Genomic DNA, 24,614 nt, shown 5'->3' with positions numbered 1-24,614 from the left:
TTCATGTCAGATTAGTTGCAAAGTACTGAGTATCCTGCAGGATCGCTCCAGTGATTTTGCTGGGATTTTTAATATTCCTTTCAGAGCCTAATTCTGCAATTTTCACTCACCTTACGTGTCATTGACTAAATAAGTAGTGCTGGTGAAGACTATTCAGAGGAGTACTAGACAAGTAGGTAAAAAATGGCATATTCAAACCAACACAGTAATATTTTACCTTAGTGGCTTTTTATTCTGCTTTATTTATTATCTTCCCTAGTAACGAAGGAGAAATGAAAACTCAAACTTTATAAATTGTTGCTGGGGGTGTTTTTGCTTAAGCTTTGTAAGAATGAGTCTGTTGTTTTATATTATGCTTGGCATTTTCTTGTATATTATTCATTTTTTATAGAAGCAGTGTAGTAACACATGAAAAACATAAAATGTTGCTTATAGATACAAAAATTTTGAGGATACTGCATATATTTATATGCATATTTATATATAATATAGTAAGTAGAGAGATAGGTATGTATATATGTGTACATTTGTATACATACTTGGATACTGCATATATACATATATATGAGTATATAATACATTAAACGTGTATATATAAGTAGGTATACATCTGTTTGTGTATATATGTTTTGGGGTTTTTTAAAATATTTTCTGATTTTTTTTAAACACTTTGGGACAGATCTTTTTACCTCCAAATAAAATAGAGCTAGAAGGCAGACATTTTCACAACACTTCTTTTGAAAATATTTCAATAGCTTCTTCAAAGGACTGAGCATATGCGATCTAATTTTTCTCGAAAGATACTTAAAGCATAAAATATACAGTAATTTGGGTTAGTTCTCCCAGGAATTTGAAGGCTGCAGTACTGCTGACTGGCCAGCAAGAGAGTTTTCAAAAAGTGGTTATCTTAAGATTCTCCCTACAGATCTGGCACCAATAATCACCTATCTAAACACACGAAGTACATAGATGGTAGCACTTTACACAGGCACCACACAGAATATTTATTTTCTGTATGATACTAGTGTATGTTATGACCTCATGGCATACCTGTAATAGTTAGCATCTGCTAAACAGGGCTTTCAGATGCTGTTTTTATCAATCTTATAATTGTATATATAACCAGAAACTCTTCAAGGGACAAATAATCACCTACGAAATAGTGTAGCTGTACTTGGCATAATTCTCACGTATACATGATTGCATTAGCTATAGTTCTAACAATATATTTAAGCATCCTGCAATTGATACAGAGCTCACTTATATTTGTGTATAGAAAAATACGATCTTGTAGCTGCAAACTGCACTAATATTGGCCTTAAGTTATTGTACAGCAGTACTGGCTTTTAGAGACATCATTTAAGTCTTTTGCCCTTCCTTGAAAATACCTGAAGGGCTGCTGCTTATTTTAATAATAACAACAACAAGAAGAAAATAATCTATTTTTGGTACTGAATTAGCAGCTTCACAGAAATAGCAGAAAATCACAACAGTGGGCTTCTGACTAGTAAACACAGTACCAAATAATATCATGAGGATTATTACTAACAGTAGTCTTTTTTTGCCTGCAGTCTCTCTGAATCTACAGAAGCATTCTCAAATAAAGACATTTAATTTCAATAGGTCTTAAATCATAAAAACCTGACAAAACACTAGGCTGTTATGTGTTGAAAAGGTAACGCTAATCCTCATAATTGAAAGGTACTTTTTAATCTTTGTGAAACAAAATAAAAATAAAGATGTGTGATAATGATACTAAAAACTGGGAAAATGAAATAAGGCGTACATTTACTGAGATCCCAGGGGGTGGGATCCTTGTGAAATAGGTCTTGTTTTTGCAATTCAAATGCATCATAAGCACTTTTTCCTCTTATTGCCACCTAGGCAGGAGAGAGTCAGTATGTGGAAATAAATATACTGAAATCAAAGTTTTGGCAAATCTAACATAAAAGCAGTATTTTAGCCTGTTAGGGACTTGGCTTTACATGCCAGCACTCATAAAACTGTGTGTTGTTATGTACTTCAAATATTTATGCATTTTGTTTCTATAGCAGAGCATACTTGGAAAGAAGCTGAACTTTGGAAACAATTCTCAAGTCACCCTTGTACAAAATTTGGCTGTTCAAAGCAGAAAATGCAAAGGTTATTTTTGCAAAATTCCTGCTTCTCTGTACAAAATACTTGTGTACATCCTTCTGTGTCATTGACTTCTAGCTACCTTCATCAAACATGCACCTGAGGTTTCAAAGATAGGGATTTATTATGGATGTTTCTTGTACAGGTTCTACGCACGCCTTGCAGGTCGGCAAACAGATCATTCAATTGAGGTTCTCTTGTTTTCTTTAGAGCATTAACATTTAAAATATCCTCTACTGGTATCCTTTGGTTGAGAGATAGCTAAATGCAGCATAAACAAAGAGAAGCTTCACGTTGGGTCTACGCACAGCACACTCTTCCGCAGATGGCTGATTTCTTACAACAATGAAAATAATTGCAGCATCACGCCTGTCAAACTTCCCAGCCACTGCCAGGTAAATATGCACACATATCTGTGCGAGAAACACCTGAGAGGTGTTTCCAGTGTTCAACTTCCTTGCACGTATACTCAGCTATGAAAACATTAAAATCACTGGCACTGAAATAGAAATATTTCTACACACACATCTACCTATATCTTCATACAGGTATGCACATATCTCATGAATGTGAACATTTAAATAACCTCCAGCCAGCCTACAAATTATCTATTAATATAAATTTAGCAAAAAGCTTTATGCGTATTTTGCCACAGTTCATTGTTGTGGTGGTGTACATTCAAGCACACAAGCCTCACACAGGTTTCAGTGTATCTTTCTGTTAAAACATACCTAATGCAGGGCCAAATCCCAAGTCCTTGCTGAGGATGTAATTCTACAAGCTACTTTACACAGTTAACCTTCCCCTGCAGACAGTGTAGTTTACAGGCTTGCAGAGCGGGGGCCTTAATTCTTCAAACTGCAGACACAAGATTCCCATTGGCTCCACGAGAAATGGGATATGCAAAAGGTTTTTGGGTTGGGACCCCTGATTTAAGGCCACCTTGCTCTGAGGGCAGAGGGATGAAGAAGGACTGCGGGACCAGCCTGAGAGGCCTGCGCTTGGGGCGAGCAACCCTTGGCCCCACCAGAAGCACCACTGACAGCAGTGGAGCTGCTCACGAAGGGGAGCATCGTCTGGGGACAAGAGCTTGTAGGCCGGTCTTAGGAGTAACTCAGGGCCATCACACATTGGCACTGGTACCAAAGAGTAGGCTGAGTTTGACAACACACAACGGCCAACACACAATGGCCCACATGGTTGTTCATCCGAAAGCGCGCAATTCTGTTAGTAGAGTGGAGAAGAGTGGGGTGATATTGTTAATACCAACGCTTTCAAAGTACACATTTGTGGGCTCTGGCAGTGGCCATTGGCAGCGCTGTTGCAAATGCAGTTCTTGACAATCACAATTTGCCGGGTTAGGGTTACGTGGTCATGTCAAGATGTCTAAAAAACCACAGGAAAAGACACCTCGCCCACGTCACGCTCTCCCCCTTAAAAAAAAACCCAACAAAATAAACAAATGGAACACCCTACGCAGCCATCCCTCGGTGGTGGGACCTCGTTTGGGGCAAACCAACGCACGTGTTAACGAGGCCTAATCTTCCGTTTTGTGTTTGTTTCTTCATTAGGCTCTAACGGTGCTTCTGCCCCGGCACTGAAGGTTTGATGAGAAGATGGTATGACAGGCTTGGCTTCTCCCCCTGCAGCTGGCACCACCGATGCCAGAAGCCGGAGCCGGCTGTGGCAGGGAGAGGCTCCTCCGGAGCAGGGTCTGACTGTCAGTTTCCCACCCGCCTCCCAGAGCCCAGCTCCCTCCCCGAAGCCCCTTAATGAGAAGCAGAGGACAATGCCAGTATTGTTGTTTCCATTCGGGATCTGGTGGAAAGAACAATCGCTGTTTACCCAAGCATCCGCATTGCCCAAACCCTGCCGATAATTACTTCTAGAGCCTCTGATTAACTCTGTTCTCCACTTTCAGCACAAAAAAAGCTATTGAGCCAGGGGCAGGACAACGTTGCTGTCTTTCCTGGTCTTTTAACAGTTTGCTTGAATATTGCCCGGGTCTCATCTGGGATGCAGAAGTGAGGATGCACCTGAACCCGCGCCGGGCTCACCTGCGTCGGGTGAGCAGATGAGGAATCCACACCGTGGCAAAGTACTGGAAATGCAACCCTTTTCCCCCCAAAAAAGGCCATTTTGAAAAAGCACTCCCCCAGTTTCTCACTCCTGCTTTTCTTTACAACCCAGTAATTAAAAAAAAAAAAAAAGACATCCTAATTATCACGGGCGTCTCCCAGCGATTTAACCTCGCTAAATTTCTGTGGTGAAGTACGCAGCACAAAACATCTGGCAAACTCTGAGCATCACCAGAGCACCGCCGGGGCCTTTGTTTTGTTTTTGTAAACCAAGCGAAATGGAACTGTTGCTGAGTCTATTTCTAGGACGCTGGTAATAATTTTAGTGTGTCAAACCATTCGGTCTTTCGTCACCCGCCTCCCTTCATAGCCCACCCCCCCACCCCCCGCCCCGTGCAGTCTGCTGCTAGCTCTATGCAAAACACCATCATGAATATGTGTAATTATGGAGATTCATGGTAATTTTTCAGGGTTATCCAATGTGACGTTTATAGGACAGCAGCATACATCAGTTTAAACAGGAGTGACAAATATCTTATCCTTTTTATTTCCGTAGTATTTTTAATATTTCCTTGGTTTCTCCTGGGAGCGGTGTGAACTGGTAGGAATTTGAGCAAAATATTTTAAAAATCAAATACTTTACTAGCATGCTACTTTTTAAAGCTCCATGGTTTTAATGTACATGTGGTATGTGTGCGTGCATGTCAGATTGTCTAACCTTAGTGTCAATTATTTATGTGAAATGAACAAAAGTCTTTCTGTAGAAATTTTACATGTTATTATTCCCTTACCTACAGATAACAATGGAGAGTAAAATGTCTCTTTTATTGGACTGCTTTCTGAAGATTAGTTTGATCTGTCTAATTACTTCAGCAATCTGATTACCCACCTGATAGAGCAATTTAGCAAGCTTTTCTTCTCATTTTTATTTTAAACACAGACTTTTAAAACTGTGACATTAAATGATTTGCTGTTAACTATGGTGAACTGCAATTATGTTCCACATCTGTTGTACCTCCTAGAGGTTTAGATATGTTGTTTATTAGAGAAATTAATTGGGATCTAGTCTAAAAACGTGCTGTTTGTAATGATTACTAACTATGGCCATTTTTCTTCTTCATATTTTGAGTGGCTAGCATATCTGCTAGACTTTCAAATTCATCACATGATTCCATTTGAGATTGGTAAAGTTACTTGTGGATGAAGGTGCAATGCACTGCAAGGCCTCAAAATATCAGTGGATATTCACCACACATCGGTATGCAACAGTAAGATAGACAAGTCTATCTTTAGGAAAAAAAATGTAAAATTGCCTGCTATGCTGCAAATTACAGTATTACTGGATATTGTTATAGAGTTAATTAATTTGCAAAAAGCCCCAACTGTGTTATTTACACTGCCACAGGCCTCAAAATATTCACAAAATATGCAGCATCATCACTGTATGAATATTTCAGTCTTAGCAGAAATTGTTCCCTGGCTACTTACCAAAGCAGAAAAAATGTTGCAGGCCACATGAAAGAGAAAACATAACACTCTAATTTTAATTATGTATGTTCTTTGTTATTTGATCTTCATAAAATTTGAGAATACATTTCATCGTCTCTCTTAAATTCATAAATACACCACTGCATTTGCACTTAGGAAAATGGATGTATTTTTTTGTTTTATTCATCTTTTTTTTTAAGCTCTTTCATACGGTATTTTTAATGGACATAAACTCAATCCTGTCCTCCATGTGTAACAATGTAGTGGAAGAGGAGCTCACCAAAAGTCCTGTCTTTCATTGTTGTGTGAGATCTCAGATTTAATTGGGGAAATTAGACATAAGTGTTCTCTCCATTTGCTTGGAGTATGTATTTTGCATTTGGCAGTCACAGAAGGTCTACCCCATGTTCACAAAGGGTCTATGCCTGGAGACCTCCATACACACCCTCTGAGAGATGTTCCCCCAAAAGGTGCTCAGCTCCTGGGAGACCAAATGGGAGATGGGGCCAAACCAAACATCAGGGCACAGTTTCTGTTTGATTTAAATCGTCACAACCTCATTGAATGAAATATTGTAGCAAAATACTAGGGCTTCGTCCCTATATGCTCTCAGTGCATGTTTCCGACGTTAGCACGCCCTAACTCTTGTAGGATCAGCCTTGAACTTGCATTTGTCTTCTGCTCTCACTGCTCAGGCCAAGCAAAGTTTCAAAAGCTGTTGAGTGAAGAGCAGAGATTTGGGATCCACGTTTAAGTGGATATGCCAGCTAAGGCCCTGCAAGCCACTAAGCAGATCAGGGAAGGCACCAACACTCCGCACCAGAGCAGCACCTTGAGAAGACTGTAACATCTTCCTTCAAATTAGTGACAAGTCAAAGGATTGTACAAGCTCTCATTAAAAGCGAAGGCCCCGTTTATTTAAAATTTTATTAAAATATTATGTTATAGGTTTTTATCACAACCAGCTATTAAGACTGGAGTGCTAAGCAACACCAAAATATTTTATGAAGCTATTAGGTGATGAAAATGAGCTACTGCTATGTTATAAATTCACTACATGCATGCACACATGTAACAGTTGCTGAGATTTTTTGTGCTCCTTCAAAAATACTAATTGGTGCATACAGCAGGTAGAAAATTGCATCTCCCTACACAAAGATAGAAAGGCATACAATCTTTCTTACATAGCTTTTCAAGGATTGTTTTAATTTGCCTTTAAAACCATGATCTATAATTTTATTTATGGGAAGTAAACTTCTGGAATTAAATGGGCACATTTTCCAAACGCCACGCAGTGGATGCGATAGATATTTTCTTTTGAATTACTAAGGAGCAAAATACAATAATTTGGTGGCAAGCATCTGTCTGGTAATCACAAGTGATAAATTCATAAGAAATACAGGAAAGAAATTTATTTACTGTTGCTGCTAAGCCAGCCTTTATTTATCTTAGGAGATTTTTCATCTGTGAGTGGAAAACAAACTTTCCTTCAAGAGGTCTGTGAACCGAATAATAAATGCCAGGTCTAAATCCTGTATGGAAATCCGTCGGGTTTAATCCTGGATATTCTTCGGGATGCAAATGAGGGCGGGAGGTTTCCCCCCATCCTGCTGTCATACGGGCAGCCAATTTACAGGCGCGGGCGCACACTGTACGTGCTGCGGGCTCTCCCGCACCTCCCCCTCGCCCCAAGACTTGGTCTCAGCTGCCTGCCTTTCACAGAAAACCACAGACCAAGGAAACATATCAGTAATAGCGCCCTGTAAATTAACTTGACATTTGATGTAGGGGAGGGGCGGGGGGGGGGGGGGGGGGAAAGGAAAAAAAAAACCAAACCAAACCCTAAAAGCTTACAAAGACACTGAAAACAAAAGCCACTCAGGACCTGAGCTACATCCAGTGTGGATTTAAGAGATCTGGAAGATGGTTATTCTCTTGCAAGCAACACACTCGGCCCTCCTCAGTCTTTGTTAAGACAACTCAGTCACTCTTTGTTAAAGCCACAGCATCCCTCAAATCAACAACAACAACAAAAAAATACCCTATGCTTCCACAAAACAGCCACCGTGCAGCCAAATAACATCAAAGAAGTGCGTTGCTATGGGCTTGGCTTCGCCTTATGTCCCTAAAACTGTAATATTTAAAAATACGCAGTAGTTGAAAGATAAATTGGAACTATTAATATTAATTTACTACTAATAAGGTGTGCTACATAACTAAGATATAAATAATTTAATGCTAGTATTTTATGATTGGCAAACAGCCCAGTAAACATGTGAGGCAGGCAAGGACTGGTATATCTTGAAAATACCATTAAAGATTTTATTTTTCTCTGTACTTGAAGCTACAGATCTTTTTTCCTCCCCCCCCCCTTTTTTTTTTTTTGTGTCAAAAAGTACTTGAATCAAAGACAAACTATTGGTGGAATATTAACTGCTTCTCCGACTCTGCTTGTAATATTGATAGCGATAGGATACAGAAAGACTGGGCATATTTAAGCTATTAGACATGCAGGAATGTTATTATGCTTTATTGTGTCTGCCTGTCCCCATCTCCCTCCCTCTCCCCCCGCCCGACTTCTCCCTCCCTCCTGCCTTTCACACACACACATAAATACACACATACACACCTACGTACATACATACGAACACACACGCTCCCCCCTCTGCAGTGCTGGCAATACTGCATCTCACGGACATCTGGCCTTGCAGTTTACAAGCAAAGGAGCGTACTGCTAAAACGCATAATCTTAGCACCCCTGCTTCTTGATATTCATGGGTTTATTTACAAGTCCCTGTGTTCTGCTCTTTTTTTTCCCTGTTTCTACCATTTATGTCACTGGCATGCCCATATTCTTGTGGGAATTTCAAATGAGAATCGAGATATAACTGGCAAATACTCCGTAACGCAGTCTGCATTTCCATAATTTAGCTGTTTGGCTGGTTTTGGTTTTTTTTTAAAGAGAAAATTTTAAGAGCGTTATGGACTTACAGATACAGGAAGAGTATTTTGATTGGCTTTTTTAGTACTTCAGCTACTTAAGGTTCTGTTTGTGCAAAATGGCTGTAATAAAGTGAATTTATGTACACATATACGCCTGTGTATATGTAAATACATTTGGAATGAAAAAGTTCTTAAATCCTTGTCAATTGTGCCGATTAAGCCTCACACTCTGGCATTGGCAGTGTTAAGGTTTTTCTCAAAAGTGTTAAAATGTTAAAGAAAGAGTTATTCATTTTAGTTTTTCTTTTGGTAGCAAGTAAAGAAAGGATTTAACTAGTTCAGAGGGAGTCACTACCACTTAGCTAATTTTCACTTCTTTAAGAAAGCCTTTCATTAGCACATTTTACAATTGCCAAATGGACATTTCCATCTTGTAAACAGAGCAATATAGTCCATTTCACCGATGATTTCTTTTTCACCAATGATTTATTTTCTAAATGTTTACAGACAAGGTCTTGGTTCTGCAAGTTCTTGCACACCAGTAACTACACTTACCTGTGTAAACCTCTCAGAATCAATGGTTACTCATACAAGCCATTTCCTGTAAGTAAATTTGCTGGATCACGCTATAAAATTAAAAAATAATTTTAATATGCATTCCATTTACTATTTTGATGTGTTTCCCCTTTTTTTTCTCGAGATGCACTTGTGAACAAATAATTGACAATTAATACTTTTCTAAAAGCTGATATAAATTACTTTTACCAGGCTACAAAAATAAAAAATAATACAACATGTACTTATCATGTGTAGCACCTACACTTTTTAATTTGAAGCGACAAGATAGTCGTCATAAATTCACCATAACTAAAATACTATTGGCCTTAATGTGGGCATGCACTCCACTTTATTAAACGAGAATAGTATCTTTCAAAAAGATAGTTAATTTGCAGTCAGATGCAAAACAATTTACATTAATATCATTCTGTCTGGGGTTTGAGGTTTTGTTTTCTTCTGTAAGTAAGTGTAGTGTTTTTGCAAGACGTTGCCTCAGTAGTAAAGTAATTTAGAGTGGAGGATATTTTTAGACTACATTCATTTAAAGGAGGGGGAGGGAAAAGCCGTGCAGTAAGATATACATGTATTTGTAATTCATATTGTTGCTGTGCTTCTATTGTACTCTGAGCTTCCATCATGGCTGAGATGGGGAGCTGGCATCCAGACAGTGCAGCAGGGCAAGGAAATAAAAAAAAAAAAAACACCGAAAACACAAATAGTGGGTTTCCTCCCTCCACTATCTCCCTCCCGTTATCCCTGCTAATTGTTACCACGCTGCTTCTATTTTAAAAAATAAAAGTAAATAGCTGCAGGCTAGGCAGGTATATCTGGACAGTCTGTTAAATAACGTTATTAATCCTTTTGGTCCAAAACAGAGATCTTTTCATTCTGGTCTTTCAAGAGCCTCAGCCTACACATTCAAAAAGATGACAGAAAAATGAACCGGAATGTGCAAGCATTAAACATTTAAATTCTCTACTCCTTGGTCATTATACTGATGGCCATATTTTACATCTTCCCCTCCCCCACCATACTTTTGCTGATTTCACCTCATTTACATGGCCTTATTATGCATATAGCCTTTGTTCTTCTGATATAGAGTACAGCACGGTGACAAAGCAAAACCTATTTACGGAGATAACCTTTTCTCTTCTTTAAAATTGTTCCAGCCATACGATATTAGCATTTGATTTATCAATATAATTCAACATTAAATCAGATGCATGCTCTTGCTTATAAAATACCAACAGATTTACTATTGCTTAAGAAAATGAAAAGTCAACGTCTAAACTGTCTCCAAAAGCCTTTTGCTTTAATAATACATTCAGGTTTTCTGTTGATAACAGTTTAAGCAAACACACCAGCAGTAGGTAACAATTAAGAAGTATCTGTTTATTTATGACAAGTGAGATATCTGCTATACGTCTAACTATATGGATCTTGATAACGTGATATTATAAAACACTGAATTTGACAGATAAGGCTCAACATGGACAGGCAGCCTCTGATTCCAAGGGTTCCTGCTTGCCTCACGTCTTAAAACAAAGAGACTGGATCCCCTAAGTGTGTTATTACCTTCTGGTTGTTCTTATCCTGTACCAACTGTATCCTGATGTTATGGAAATTTGAGGCTGATTCACCCAGCTCTATCCACTGATTTCAGCAGATCTGCCAACCAGAGGCAAGGTTTCAGAATCGGTTCCTTGGTTTCTGTCCAAAAGCAGGTAATAGAAGGTTTAATGTCATCCCCATGGAAGGGGAAGGTAAACTCCCACTGGCTGTGGCAGAAACACAACCGGGCCCACCTTGACAGAAACATGAATTCTCTTTAAATTTTTTTTTTTTAAAAGAGGAAAAAAAAAAGTCTTTGCCTTCTGTAGAATTTTATGACGTAAAAGGAAGGAATAATTCGACTGCTTGAGCTTCTTCTTGTATGATACCAAGTAGCTTCCCTTCTGTGAGATTCCTGCATGGGAGATTAACCATTTCTTTTATTTCTAAGATCCCATGGAAATGATGGAATTAATCAAATACAAAATCATTAAACTTCTTTCTAAACAAGAATGACTCTAGCACTGCTAAATTTTTAAAATACCACCATTTTCGCCTTCTTACTGGAAACCAGAAGCCAAAAATTATTCTCTTTCTCAAAGGAGGGTGTTCTCATGCTAGTCTTAAAGAACACAATGCTGTCCTCATCACCTTGTTTCAGAGCATGTCCCAGCAGAAGAATTGGTTACTCCTCATCAATGTGATGCAGCATAAATAAAACAGCTCCATAATTCAAGGGAGGAAACATCCTCAGCATTACCTGTAAGGATGTGTCTGTGCTTTCCTGGGAGCTGCCACCATCACTCGATTCAGACAGCGGTATTCAGTGCATGCTTTTAAATAAAACAATGATCTGTGTTGTGCTCTTAATTGTTACTTTTGCTTTGTTCCAGATATTTCTTGCACTGATTAATCAACTCATCTTTCATATGGGAGAAGCAGCAGTTGTTTCTGTTCTTATGACATTTATTTTTTATGGGGCATAGTCCATAAAAACTGGAAGATACAGTCTAGGACTATGCAGGTGGGGGCTCAGAGTTGTCAAAGCATCATGCAAATCACCAAAACCCCAGGGAGCCCTGCACACACACCTGTGACTATGCCCCGTGTGCTGTCTCTCCCAAACTAAAACCTTGCTCTCCGTGCAATAGTTTCATGGAGGTTATAAGCGACATTCGGAAAATCTGGTCCTAAAGGCTTTGTCTTGGCATGCGTATTATTATGCTAGCTTTCTGCCTCACTGTGTGCATGGTTGGTGGAGCAGCTGTCCACAGAAAACACCACACTGAACCTCCTCTGCAGAAGACCAGAGGTCCTTCTTGTTGTCTGCCTTGTATGAGCCCTCAGTGAGAACCAAGAGGTGACCCTCAACATGACCTGCTTTGCTCTGGTGTCTCCTTGGGAAGTCTGGCATGTTTGTCACCCTACCATAAAGCACTATTTTTACAGAGCTTTAGTCTGAGGTGCCTAAGAATCCCTTCTAGATCTCGCCCTAGAAGTTTTTCTTGTGTAGGAGAAATAAGATCAATCTCAAGTGCCATGGCCAGAGCCTGCGGGAGTGGGTTTTCAACTGAATAAAGTCAACAGGTTGGTGAATATGTAAATAAGGGGAGAAGAACCCAGCTTAAGATAATTTAAATATCGTGATGCTTGCTCAGCTTCATCCAGTGGGGGATGCATGGACCTTATCCTCAACTGACTACTTATGGAAAACCCTTGTAACAAAAAAACACAGTAAAGCCCCAAGGTGTCTTGGCATTGCTCTCAGGGTCTGAGGGTCCCAGTCCATTACACAAGCTTCCCATCAGTGAACATGCCACACTTAGACATTGAAACAGACTTGCTCCAGAGTTGCAAAGGTCAACCCGTACTCCACAGTGAAATGTTTAACTGATGCAGCCTTTTGCAGTGGTGCTGTTTCACACAAATGCACTGTCCAGGATGGCACACCTGCAAGTTTAGGAGAACCAAACTCCTGATAATGATGTCGACAGGGTGCTTTCCCTCCATAGACACTTACGAAGCTGACAGAAATCAGTCAGTTGAGGAAGGTTTTTAAAGAAAACCTGGCTATAAGTCATCACAGTCTTCCAGGCTGACAATTTTTAAAATAAACCTGAGATGAGGAAAACAGACCTAAAGGTAACCCATTCATAAACCTTGTCTTCCCATCCCCATCCCCACCACAAACTTACAAGATAGGGAAAGCAGTTGCCCCTTCCAGTAACAATGTCATTATGAACGGTTCCCTAGAAGACTGTCAGGTGTGGGAATGTAGAAACAGAGGAAAATATATAATCTGTAACAACATACCTGCTTGGGGCTTCACCTGTTTGGGAAATATTGCATGTGTGTACAATGCTTAAGAAATTGAGTTGTACTAGTACAAAACAAACAGCGAGTTAAAGGGATGATAGATAAAGGGTTGTGCCCAAGCTGGCGGCACCTTTCCTTGCAGGAATTTCAAGGGGGACTAGAAAAGTCAGTAGGGTTTGTACAGCCCAGAGAGCAAGAATGTAGAGCAGAGTATAAACAAGAGATAATGAAAAAAAAAATATATATAATAGAATCATAGAATCATAGAATCTTCATGGTTGGAAAGGACCTTTGAGATCATCAAGTCCAACCATGCACACACACACACACACAAAAAAAAAACCAAACAACAACAACAAAAAAAACCCCAACAACCTACAATCTCTGCCCTTCAGAACATGCCCTGAAGTGCCAAATCTCGATTTTTCTTAAATCCCTCTAGGGACGGTGACTCAAGCACCTCCCTGGGCAGGCTGTTCCAGTGCCTGACCACTCTTTCAGTAAAGTAATTCTTCCTAATATCTAATCTAAACCTCCCCTGCTGCAGCTTCAGACCATTTCATCTGGTCCTGTCATTATTCACCTGGGAGAAGAGGCCAACACCCACCTCTCTGCACCCTCCTTTCAGGTAGCTGTAGAGGGCAATGAGGTCTCCCCTCAGCCTCCTCTTCTCCAAGCTAAACATGCCCAGCTCCCTCAGCCTCTCCTCATATGCCCTGGTCTCCAGACCCCTCACCAGCCTGGTAGCTCTCCTCTGGACACGCTCCAGCACTTCAATGTCCCTCTTGTACAGAGGGGCCCAGAACTGAACATTGCACTCGAGGTGAGGCCTCACCAGTGCCGAGTACAGAGGCACCATCACTTCCCTGCTCCTGCTGGCCACGCTATTCCTGATAGAAACCAGAATGCTGCTGGCCGCCTTGGCCCCCTGGGCACACTGCTGACTCATGTTAAGCTGGCCATCCACCAGCACCCCCAGGTCCTTTTCTGCTGGGCAGCTTTCCAGCCACTCTTCCCCAAGCCTGTAGTGTTGCTTGGGGTTGTTGTGGCCGAAATGCAGGACCCGGCACTTGGCCTTATTAAACCTCATACAGTTGGCCTTGGCCCATCGATCCAGCCTGCCCAGGTCCCTCTGTAGAGCCTTCCTACCCTCAAGCAGATCAACACTCCCACCTGTTTTGGTGTCATCTGCAAACTTACTGAGGGTGCACTCAATCCCCTCATCCAGATCACTGATAAAGATATTGAACAAGACTGGCCCCAAAACTGAGCCCTGAGGGACACCCCTGGTGACCGGCCGCCAAGAGGATTTCACCCCATTAATCACAACTCTCTGGGCATGGCCATCCAGCCAGTTTTTAACCCAGTGAAGAGTACACTTGTCTATGCCATGATTCGCCAGCTTCTCCAGGAGAATGCTGTGGGGGATGGTGTCAAAGGCCTTATCAAAGTCCAGATAGACAATGTCCACAGCCTTCCCCGCATCCAGAAGGCGGGTCACGTGGTCATAGAAAGAGATCAGGTTGGTTAAGCAGGAATCAGGTTGGTTATATATATATATATAAAAAATGTATACACATATATATATGTATATACATATATGTATATACATATATATACACACGTATATATTATATGTATACATATATATATGTGTGTATATATACACACGTATATATTATATATATGTATATACGTGTGTATATTTTATATATAATATATACATATATACATATATATAATATATAAATATATAAATATATATATATATATAAAGAAAAATAAATACCTTTGCAAATTGTCTTCCATCATCTTTGATATATTAGTTACTTGGTCACTCAATAAATAACTGTAATAATTATTTCTAAATCAATAGCTTTATTTGGCTATGTAAGTAACATAAGATGTTTCTTGTCTCTGACGGGGCTAATGCTGCTTTTGGAATGAGGCTTTTAAAACTCATGACTATGAATGAAATGTTTTCGTATCGTGAGTGTTTGGTAATATTTGTTTAAAATTTCCAGGTACCTTGACTGTTTCCTCCAGTAAACTACTTCCTTAGAATATCCATACACAGAAGAGCAGAGTAAATTACAGTGAAACACTTGAAAATATGAACAAACATTTCTTGACAATGACACGAGGTATTCATCAGCCTCTAATGCAGAAGGGAGGTAACAGCTGTAGGCACTGGAAGTCATCTCTGAAGCTTTCAGCAGCTTGCAAAAAAAGAGACAAATCTGTTTGGGTTGGGTTTGTTTTATTCATCGAGTAGATTCTCCGCTTGGACTGACTGACCTGCCCTGGGATTGTTGCTGTTAGTTTTGGGAGGCTCAGCCTTGCAGTCGCTCTCATCCTACCTTCTGTTGTTGGTGGTAGTAAGTGGAAGCAATGTTTAAGTTTTAGTTGTCAAAATCTGATCTTCATATATGTACAGATATTCATCCAGATGCATATATTTTCACGTTACTGTTATAACCAAATAAATCTTTTTCTCCATTTCTGAAATTTGCGAAAATATAAAATCGTACTGCACTATGTATTAGAAAAAACGTTGTATAAAAGCAAATGGTGTTGTTTTCGTGCAAGTGGATGCTAACATTCTTCTAAAAGCAGAAGTAGGTATTTTTATTCACAAAATGCTACTTTTTCCCTATAGTGACGAGTAAATTGTGGCCTGTTATTAGCTTGGCTTCAAACCAGGCCTTTAACACTTCCAGTCTCATTATTCAGAAGTTCAAACTGATTGTGGCTGAGCTATCAACAAAAAATATGGTACCACGGTACTCAGGACACTAAATGGATTTGGAATTCGTAAACATCCTTCAGTGACTTTCCTACTGCTTTGGCTTTACACCTTATCTTGAACAGGATATATAAGCAACAGAAAATTAACAACTATCTGATAAAAATATTTTAATACAGAGAAGGAGTTAATACTGAAAACAGCATCTCTGAGAATAAGGACTGGTCCTGCAATCTTCAGACAGAGCTCTCCAAGGGTATTCTTGCAGCCCCATGCTTTAAGAGGCACCATATTCTGTTGTCTCCTAGTTTTATTTCCATCCATACACATATATATTTATAGCACTCCCACTGTGGCAAAGGGAGTTATATATAACATCTAAGGGCGGTGGGGGGAGGGAACCACCACAAGCTTTAAAAAGTTGATTTACAAAAGGAAAGCACACTTCGGTGTGATTCAGAAAACAAAATGTCTGTTCTCAGTTCTTTTCCACTGTGCTCGGAAGAATTCCGCTCAGTTTATAGCCCTTATTTCTCAGAATGATACTCGCTTCACAGGTAGCCAACAAATACCCACTTTGCAAATAAAATTCCCATAGGGTTACAATTGTTGTAGGGCTCTGGGGCTACCAAGCCCACCCCAGCTCCAGAGGCAGAGCCCAGCAGCCCCACTATCCCATATTTCACTGCTGTCTCTGCTGCATGACCTGGCGGCAAAGAACGTGTCATCTCTCCCCCCGTGAGCTGCCCACGTACAGGAAAGTGTCTCACCTCAGTTTCTGGTTACTCCGTTGGCTCAAATGAAAGAAAACCTGTGCTACGGCTTTGAAGATCTTCCCTTCAAACTCTGCTGATTGAATAAGTGAGAAAAACAGTATGTGACAGTATCAGAATGGCTTCAAAGGAAGCTTTAATTTTTGCACTTCCAAACTTCCAAAAGCTCGACTGCACAATTCTCTTCTAGTGAAACTTTTGGTATATTGACTTACAACAGGAATCCCAAACTTACAACTTTCCAAAGTTTTCATGCAAGGAGAAAGGCCTGATTTTTGGTCTTTGCCATATATACTCCAATGCACGGCATGTTTTTTCTATAAAATGATGACAAAAGGACTGCCTGTTCAAGTAATGCATATACCCTGGAAGAACTATAATACCATTCACAACCGATTGTGCTGACCACTTAATTAAAACTGAACAGTGGTTATGATGTGAAACAATAGGTATGGGTTGCTGCTGGTAAGTATTTTACCATTTGTTTTCATCCTGGTTACTAGAACCTACCCCTTTCAGCACAGAAGAGGTGGTTTCAGAGAATTATAGAATCATAGAATTGCCTAGGTTGGAAGGGACCTTTAAGATCGTCAAGTCCAACCATCAACCTAACACTGCCAAAAAACACTGCTAAACCATGTCCCTTAGCACCATGTCTACCTGTCTTTTAAATACCTCCAGGGATGGCAATTCCACCACTTCCCTGAGCAGCCTGTTCCAAGGCTGTTTCATCACAGGGACATTTTGTTTCATAAATAAGCACAAAAGCAGTGAGCAGTAGGTTGTAGTGGTGGTGGTGGCAGAAGAATGGAAGATGCTGTTGATAGTGCTTTGCTCAGGTTCCTTACTTAAAAAAAAAACAAAAAACAAAAAAAAAAAAGTAGCCTTATTTGGAACACACTCAGCTCACTCAGCTCTCCATACATGTGCCTACCACAAATTCTCCACCAGACTCTGACCTATTTGGCTGACTCAGAAGGGGTGTCAGAACGAATGAGTTACATAGATTAAGCTGGCCTGGACCCAGCCAACTTAAATTCCACCTAAATACTTGTGCCTCTCCTTGTTATTGGCTGCCTCTAGGTCTCACCTCTGCCAAGAAAGTCAGAACTAGCCCCCATCACCAGGAACAGGCAGTTCCTGGGTGAAGGCACTCACACCTCACTCCTGCTCAACTCCCAAAGAAATATTCAAGATCCATTAGGACAAAGAAAAAGAAAAAAAAAACAACAAAACCTAGAAGCATCCTCAGCTGCTCCTGTAGGTGTTTTATATTGTTTTTAAAAAGTAGCAAAATACCTGTTTGTATCATATAAAACATCTCTATTCTTCAGAAGACGAAGAGACAGCACTTCAGCTCCAACCATCTCACTGGTCCAAGTCAGCCCAGCTGAACACAAAGTTTGTGCTACCAAAATTCATTTGCTGGGTTAAGGCAACCTAGACTCTCGTGGTGAGCTTGGTGATTCTCCCTGTATCCTCAACAGTTAAGAGGGGACCACATCAGCATTTAGATGAAACTTCATCAAAGCTTTCCTGACAAACGCTTGCATAACACTGCAAGGTAATTCGCGCTCCTGTGTGTACCCCATTCTTAAATTAAGGTATTTTCTACTTTCCGAGAGACTAAACCTTTATAGGAGACTGTCTTTTACCAAGTTCTAGATAGGCTGTTTTCAGTGTTTTTAGTTTGTACCAGAGAAGACCAGCACCTGAGTTACATAAATCTAAGAAAAGACCAAGGTAAGCAACAACATCAAAATCAGCCTGAGATCTCATTAATTCTTTCACAGAGTGGTGCTGCAATTAACGATGCTGAAGAGATTAAACTTTTTTTTTTATTTTAAATTAATAGAATATTGTTTAAATTAGGTAAAAAATTGACAGCGCCTTTTGTTACAGAATAATGTACACTTTAGGAAAGCACCTCGAAACAACATATGCATTTCATTTACTTCTAGAATTGGAGATCACCAGAAATTAGAGGTGGATGTGCATATATATGTATATAAATACATAATTCTGTGCATAATTCCTCATAATGAGAATTGTATATATGTATTGTAACAAATTTTGACTTGGCAGCCAGTATACAATAGGGACAGTTATTAGGAAATGAGGCAGCATTTGTCTTTAAGAGATGTTAAGACACCTGTAAATCTCACAACTGTGTCCTACTACATAAGACATTTATTAACTTTGTATTAACTTATATATACATGAGTTTTGATAACTGAAAGAAATAACTGACAAACTTGTGAAAAACATCTTTGTTCAGGCTTTTTTTTTTTTTAAAAAAGTGTTTGATTTTTGTCATCTGTCTTTTTGGAGCCAGGACTTTTTTATTATTAAGATCCCAGATTTTCAACCCCCTGTTTACAGAGCTCCCACTGAAATCAGGTCAACCCTTTGAAGTAAATGGGATATCTGAACATGAAGGATTTGTGCATTGTTTGCAACGAATTTAGAGATATTTTAATGTGTTATCTGATAATAATTTGAGTGCCCTGATGCAGGTTTTTCAGCTTTCATAAACAGCAGAAACACTTGAAGGTTATTCCTCCTCCCAAAAAAGGCAGCAGAAGCATAATGTACCTATAATATCATTAAAATTATACCAACTTTGTCTTGCTGAAATTATTAGCAGAAGCAGAGAGTATTTAATTTTGTACTACAGACATCTTAAAAACCATTCATTATCCTTTACCATTGTCAACACAACCAATTTTTTAAATACTCTAAAGGGAGAAACAATTAGTGAAAGTTATTACATAATAATTAATATCTTTCCGAACCAGACTGTTAGCCACAGTGAAGAGGGCATACATAATTTATGTAACATCAAGGAAGCAGAATGAGCCAGATATACGTCGGACTTGGGCGTATTTTCTCCCGCTTTTTAGCTACGACCATTTAAGGAAAACATTTCAAAAGATCATTCCACAGCAAGCAAATTAGTTTTCATGCATATCGCTCAGCAAATCGTACTTGCCTTACTTATGTGTGTGTGTTTCCCAGTAGGGCTGATTGTGCCCTCATTTTATGTCAGACTCACGTTGACACACAATTATTGCAACCGAAACCTCTTCTGGTGTACACCAGGTTAAAGAAAAGCAGAATTTGAGCGGTTTTTCTAGCAGGAGGCTTACTTGAGCAGTATCAAACCATATAACATTAACTGTCCACATTCTCATTTTAAATTGTCTGATTTTCCTCTAGTGGAGTCTCTGGGGTTGTAAAGGCTCCACAAATTAACCAAAGGGGACAATGCTCTTGTATTTGCCATTACACTGGGTATTGTTAAGTAAATAACTAGTTAGTTAATCTTCAAGAAGGTGCTTTATCATGGTAGAAGTCTGGTCTATCACTGTTAATTAAACCTGCCCATCTCCTAAAGAAGCTTTTGGCTCCCACAACTAAATATCCCTCAGAAAGGACTTTATGTTTACCACACCTCATAGGGTGATGATGTCCCTAGGTTTACCCGTTTCCCTGGCTTTTTTTTTTATTTTTGCCCCAGGCGTGTGGAACTTTTGCCGGGGTTGACTTTGTCAATGCACATGCATCGCTTTGGATTTCTTGCCTTTCAGCAGCATTACCTCAGATTGGTAGAGGAGACCTCATGCTGGTCTAATCCCAGGAATAATTCCAAACAGATGTCTCAGCTGTTCTCCTTGGGAAGACAGGTCACTAGCCATACACTGCTCTGAAACATAGAATTGTTAAGTGCATTAGAAAAAAATGTTTGCCGTAAAGCATGCTCATTTTTCTACCTTAAATAAGACTTTAAAGGACAAAACCTCCTCTCTCTCATCCTATGTTCAATACACTGATGCAGATGTGCACTCATCTACCAAGAGAAGATGCATCATTCATTTTACAGGTAGCATGACACAGAAATAATTATGCAATAATGTTTTGGATATTTTGCTCTTTAACATTCTTATCATAACAAATTCATTTATATTAGAGTAAAAGGACAAGTGCAGTAGCAACATCAAGTGCCCTAAGTATATAAACAGCACTGGAAAGCCCCTAGTTTTAACCCCAGTTCTAATAATATCTTGTAATTGACCTCTAGTAAACTCTTTACCTCTGTGTATACCTCTATGCCTGTGAAAAGGGAACAAAAAGATAATTTACTCTTTGCCACAGTGACTGATTGTGAGGCTTATTACCTCAAAGTAGGTGTACTGTTTTAAGGCATTATGTAATAGGTATTGCTATTAGTGGAGGTTCATGCAAGAAATCTCTTTTATAAATATATTTGCTGGTCATAAAATCATCTTAGAGCATGAGTAATTAATAATATAATTTTGCAGGACTGACCAGCATCTGTTTAGCTCATATTTTTTTTCTACAGGGCTTGCTGGCGTTTTACCAGCTGAAGCACCAAGCTACCTGTATCTAACCAAGGAGACCAGAATAAACTTTCAAGTGCATGAATACAAGCAATCTAGATATTCTGGGCTACCCTGAAACTGTCCCATTGTGTCTTGAGTTCATATTTGAGCTCAGACTTCCTTGACCATTTCCATGGCCCAGGTGGTAGTTTGCAGCTTCATTTTGGTCTGAAATAGTCTCATTGCTCCATCACCAGAGAGCACCACACATAGGATGGTGGCTGACTCGCGCCTTCAGGCAGCCAGGACAGGGCAGATCAAGCTACTGGCACAATATTTAGTTCCACTCTCGCTAGCCTAAGTGTCCAAAGACCCACACAAGGCTTATCTGCCTTTAGCACTAGACCTAAAATAGCAGTAGTCTTGCAGGCAGCCCCTGCAGAACTGGGAAAAAGGGATGAAGACTTTGTTTCAAGCATGTGAGCACCCAGCTTCCAGTGGTGTGTCCATCTGATGGCACCAAAACTCCTTCCCAAATCTGACTGCATCCATCCCACACGCATAAAGCAGACTCTCATCAAGCACACCAGGTAAACAAAAGAAGGAAGCAGGCTACTGAAATGTACCTGCAAACTAGCTTTGGTGTTTCAAAGCAAAACACTCAGCCATGATGCAAGTCTGTGTATAGGGAGCCACAAAGTCTGGTAGATATTCTCTACTCCTAGACAAAGTTTTGGCTTCTCTATGATTTAGAAAAATCACATGCTTCAATTCTTTCATCTGGAAAGCAAGAATGATACCTTCCTCTGGAAAGAAGTTTGAGAAGCAAATTGAAAAGCTGACATAGGAGAGCTAAGAATAATCAATATCTATACTTTTGGTGTACTGGGGACAGATTTGTAGGTGAATAGCAACTTTATACAGGAAAGCACTTTACCCTTTTGGTCCATTGCAGAATTTTTAACACAGAAAAGCATGAATCCACATATTTATGTAGGATGGATGGTTCTTCCCTGCTTTGTAGAAGCAACAGCATCCAACAGTTCCCCTCGTACTTTTAGTTTTCCCCTTTCTGAGGTCATTTATTTATAACTGTTCAAGTTATTTAGATTATCGCCATTCATGTGTACTGAATCAGCATACACAAAATCAAAAATATTACTGTTAATTGTGGCCCGGCGTTGAGCCTTAGAAAGACATACAATAGAGACGTAAATATGCAGGAAAATTTAGGGTTGAGAAATATTCAAAAATATGAGTTTGGATTAATGTAAGTGACGAGAGAGAATACATCTTTCCCAGCAGTCATTAGATAAAATTATCAGGACATGTAACATTACATGTGAATATTGCCTTAACACAATAATTGTATGCTTTGTATGCCTGGGTGAAAAATACACTTCTGATACATGGAGTGCAGAATTATGTTATGACTGTGGTTAGCACAAGTTGCCATGCTGCGGTTGTGACAAAGTTCAGACTGTCTAAAGAAAAGAGAGATGGAAAGACATCTATCATTTATCACTTTGAGTCAGTACCATTCATAATCTCAAGACATTTGATGAAGCTAGGTAAAATATCTTTTTTCAAATTTTGAAGATACCTAAGTGTACTATAGGCAAAGATATCCATTATCTATATCCTCCAGATATTGCCATTCTCTGAAGTTAAGTAAATTTGTTTTGCATTTTAAAAGTAAGTATATAAAATACAAAAGCACATTTTTGCAGAAAACACTTCTCAGAAGTGCTTTGCTAATCATTTTAAAAAACATACTCATTGCTGGCTGGTTTTTTTACCTTAAAAAACGAACCACATCCAAAAACTGCATTACACATTTAGGAGCTGCTAATCCTTCGCCGCGCTAATTTGTCTCTGTATTAGATTAAAGTTTCTTACCCTTTGGCTCTGTCTTTCAGGTTGCAACGCAAGACGTGTTTGTTGCCCCGTGCCGGCAGAACCGCCGTTAAGAATAAGGTATTGTATATTCCTGACGTAGCTACTCCGTAAGGTCACCTCCCCCATTGGAGCTCAATGGCATGACTAATGCACGTGAAGTTGAGCGTGTGCGTTAGCCCTGGAGACAGCAAACATTAGCACAGGGGCAGGGAAGTGAATCCGTGCAGATCCACACTCATTCCAGCACGGGAAGGCAGGAACCCGCCACTATTGGAGCCAAAGTGTTTACAGGACAGGGACCTCTGAAAGCAATTCAAGCAAAAAACGCTTCACCTTTCCTTGCCTAAAGGAACAAACAAAAAAGCTGTTTTCTGCATTTTACCTGGTTTTCCAGAACTGTCATTGCAAATAATGACAAAACAATAAGATTGCTTTCTTTATCATCTGTCACTCAAAATGGAAAACAGCCAGATATACTTTCTACAGAAAAACAGAGGACCATTCAACAGGAGCATCCCAAACTAACTCACGCTGTGGAAAGCAGCTTGGAAATGCAGGTTAAATCACAAACGTGACATTCTCTTATTTTGTTATGTTTATTCTTCTTAAATAACCCCTATCAATCTGTCACTCTACACAGAGCACTTTCTGACTGCAGTCCTCACGAATGTGCTCTGGTGTCTTACTCCTGAAAATAAATTTTTATCTATCGGAAGCAAATGCTTCTTCAGGCCGAGCTGTGATAGGATTACACCTGAGCAAGGGCCATCCATAGCCGTAGTCACAGATGTGACTAAAAGGCCTTGTAAGGGGAATTCAACAAACAAGACCTCAGTGCTGCAGTATCTGTGTTTAATGTTATGCATGTGAGTCATCTAACTACCCTGAAGGGGATCCTTGCATGCGTAAGTATTTGCAAAATGGAAAATGACATATTTTTGATGCACTGGAACAGAATTTAGTTTATGTCTCAATCTCTTATAGCTGTTTGGGTTTTTCTTCCACTGATTCACATGATGTTATTCCTAGTCCTTAGTCTGGTGACATAAACTATATAACCAGGATAACGGGGCTGATTTGGGTTCATTCTTTCTACCAAAAATAAAAAGAAAAAAAAAAGGAGAGAGAGAGATAGATAAGGAAATTGGGACCATACAGTAGATCAGAAGATAGATATGGTTAAGAATTTTCAAAGCTGATCTTGTATATGTTTATATACGTAAGTGTAATGTGTATGCATATATTTATACAGGTTCATACATGTACACAGTAGCTGTACATGCTAGATTCCAAAATACTACAGTTTCTCACTCATGTAAAGGAGAGAAAGACACATAGAAAAAGATTTATTCCACTTACTGTCAGCATTTAAGGGATCGCTAACTTTTTATGGCAGCATTTAAGGGGTTGCTAACTTTTTATGACATTGTCCTGCTACGTACTGAGTGAAGAAAATTAAGTTTCTAATAATTTTTTTTTAGAGTATGAAAATGAATTTCTTGAAAAGTTAAATTCTTATTACAACTTCAAACTTCAGAGAACACAGTGCAGTCAAAATCAATATTCTCCCAAAGATTGTCAGGCTTTTAAAAGTAAGTGTTTATAAAGCTCCCTGACTAAATACAAAAACAATTTTTAAAACTTGATTCAGGTCACCCGAAAAGACTGTCTTCTATTTTAGCTACAAGACCCATGTAACAGATCCTAGCAAGAAAGAAACGATAAATAAGCTGGAACTGCAACTATTAGAAATGCAAGCTTGTAATTTTTAAGGCCGACTTAA

This window comes from Rissa tridactyla, chromosome Z (genome assembly GCF_028500815.1).
Source record: "Rissa tridactyla isolate bRisTri1 chromosome Z, bRisTri1.patW.cur.20221130, whole genome shotgun sequence".
NCBI lineage: Eukaryota > Metazoa > Chordata > Aves > Charadriiformes > Laridae > Rissa > Rissa tridactyla.
The sequence above is the reverse complement of the archived record's forward strand: the minus strand, read 5'-3'. Positions refer to the sequence as shown.